Here is a 2500-nt window from a genome sequence, read left to right as displayed (position 1 = left end):
AGCAACCACCCAAGCCCCCCCCCGTTTGTCGGAGTGCCACTAGCGTTCCTGCTCCAGGTCGCCTCTGCCCAGTGCTGATTAACCCAGTGATTAAACACTGATTAAATGTCTATTAATGTAAGCAGGCTTGTGTGGGGAGGGGAGCAATTAGGTGAAAGTGAATTAATAAAACATACAGGGCACAGGAACCCCTCCAAGAAACAGACAGATGGCCAACAGAGAGAGAGAGAGAGAGAGAGAGAGAGAGAGAGAGAAAGAAGAGGTGACCACTTTTGCTTGTTTTATTCGCTTGAGTTAATTTGATCTTCCTTCCTCCACCTACTTAACATTGATAAGCTGCTCTCATATTTCCTGTGTCCCTGGTCCAGACAGCTGAGCGTTTCCTATCTGGCCCCAGCCCACGCGGTGGGACACTAAACAGCGTTCCCACTGGCAGGAACTCCCTGAAGACCAGGGACCCCAGGGCGGCCTTGACAGACTCCGGTGGAAAGCTCATCTGCCTGGAGTCGCTCTAATCTCATTTGGTGTGTTGGCCCAGGGGATGCAGCAATCACGCCTGCCCAATCTCATTATGGAAGTCAGTAATCATGGCGTCAGAAGCCACTGCAGCGAGGTGAGAGGCGGGTGGTTTAGGGAGCACTCGGACTGGGAGGTCATCGGCTCCAGCGTGAGGTGTAGGGTTACGGCATGAATATGATGTCTGCCGGGCCGGTGGCCGCTCACCTGAGACAGCCTGCAGATGATTAAAGGCGACCTGGGAGCAGAGCCGGAGGAAGCCGGTCTGAACGTGATGCCTTATTCATATCGTCCAGCCTGTGGAAGGGAATATTATTGGGTTCTCTGCTCCTTTGGAAAACACAGACTCACATAAACACATACAGAACTCCTGTTACGGAGATATTCCATTCTTCTTCTTCACTATTCTACAGTTACATCATAGGTACCTGTATTTAGAGTAAACGCTTTCTTTTCTTTCTCTGCTCAACCCCCCCCAGCCTTACCCGAGATGGGTGTCCAAACCCACTTGATTTCACATTCAACTTATTGTGCCCCAAGTTCTCGTCATTCAGTGCTGGAAACTGAGCATTGTTCAGCAACCAGTTCGGGTAAATGAGCAAAAAAATCACATGGGTTTTTTTCTCAGTAATCTGCATTAGTTGAGAACATTATCTGTGGTAATTGCATGAGGCCGCGTGCTAATCAAGCTATACTGAGTGCAGAAAAGAATGATAGTCATCCCAAACTGCCTGTGATTGATGACTTATCACACCCACACGCTGACACAAAGGCACACGAACCTACATATCTCATATCACTGTCTTTAGTGGGACTTTCCGCTGAAATATGTGTCAGTATAGACTATACACCTGACCTCTCTTCTTGGCCTCATGGTAACTCTATTTCCAGAAACTTAAAAGTAATTTTAAGTAAATTTTGCTTCTGTATATGTAATACAAATAATTTTATCCTCAATTGATCAACAAATTAAATAAAATGAGAATTTTCATTAATAAAAAAAAAATAACGGACACACACACACACACACACACACACACACACACACCCCACCCATACATTGGACATCAGTTCTTTTACATTGCACATTCCATTGAACAAACATTGCACAAATACAGCTCACACATAACGCAAAGCAAGCTCAAGCCTATCCCAACATAGCTCAAACAGTTCAAACTTATCCCAACATAGCACAAATTTCGCCCAAAAACAGCGTAATCATAAAAACATAGTACAAACACTGCAGAAATATAATTCAAATATTGTACAAATATAGCCCAAATAGCTAAAATGTAGCTCAAACATAGTTCAAATGTTGCTCAAACGTAGCTCCAACATAGCTCAAACGTAATTGAAACGTAGCTCAACTATAGCTCGATACACCAAGCTTTGCAGAAAGTAAAGCACTCGAGCACTTAATTTGTAGCATGTAGAGTGAAAGGTAATGCCATGGCAAGGCTTGCATGGAGGCAGTGCCTTGCGGGGACCTTGCGGGGGCCTTACGGGGGCCTTACGGGGGCCTTACGGGGGCCTCCCACAGCCCCTGGGTGAAGCGCCCCCCAGAGGGCTGTGACTGGTAGCTCCATGGGCCGCTGCTTCTCCACAACGGCAAAAGAAAGGCAGGGTATGACCTCCTAGGGTGAGCGCTGACTCCAAACCTACGGCACCTGCCACTCCGAGAGAGACGAGCTCTGCGGGGAAGAGAAAAGAACAGAGGATAGAGAGACAGAGAACACGAGGGACAGGGAGAGGAACGGAAGGATGGAAAGGGAGAGTGATGGAGGGATGGAGAGACAGAGGGATGGAGAAGGAGAGGTGGGGGGGGGGCAGTCTCTGGTGATGGATGTTCTCCAGGCCAGGGGGCAATAGGTCAAAACAGACAGAGGTGGAGAGTGAAAGAGAAGACAATAAAGAGGAAAAAAGAAGCATAAAGTGTGTAAAGGTCTCCGGAGGATCTATAGTGTGTGTCGAGGGGTTGAGAGGG

At 47.4% G+C, this 2500-nt stretch overlaps 1 protein-coding gene and 1 long non-coding RNA gene across 12 annotated transcripts in view; one reads left to right on the top strand and one right to left on the bottom strand.

Moving 5' to 3' along the window:
• LOC113584595 (uncharacterized) overlaps positions 1-2500 on the top strand; it is a 51865-nt gene that overhangs the window by 1450 nt on the left and 47915 nt on the right. For 4 of the 10 annotated variants that reach the window (XM_081722525.1, XM_081722523.1, XM_081722521.1 and 1 more), the window contains exon 2: positions 369-524. The exons of the other annotated variants lie outside the window; for them this stretch is intronic. The gene's annotated coding sequence lies outside the window, so the exon portion shown is untranslated. The remainder of the gene's footprint in view (positions 1-368; positions 525-2500) is intronic. 10 annotated transcript variants of the gene reach the window in all.
• Positions 1-2500, bottom strand: part of LOC113584594 (uncharacterized) — a 9130-nt gene that overhangs the window by 1709 nt on the left and 4921 nt on the right. Inside the window, exon 2 of one of the 2 annotated variants that reach the window (XR_014125772.1) lies at positions 724-2500. This exon is cut by the window's right edge and continues 137 nt beyond it. This is a non-coding gene — a long non-coding RNA (uncharacterized LOC113584594). The remainder of the gene's footprint in view (positions 1-723) is intronic. The other variant, XR_003411419.3, reaches the window with a different exon arrangement.

Source organism: Electrophorus electricus, chromosome 11, assembly GCF_041902795.1.
Source record: "Electrophorus electricus isolate QZ-2024a chromosome 11, ASM4190279v1, whole genome shotgun sequence".
In the NCBI taxonomy this organism is placed as follows: Eukaryota; Metazoa; Chordata; class Actinopteri; order Gymnotiformes; family Gymnotidae; genus Electrophorus; species Electrophorus electricus.
Note: the sequence above shows the minus strand (reverse complement) of the source record. Positions and strands in the feature narration are given on the sequence as shown.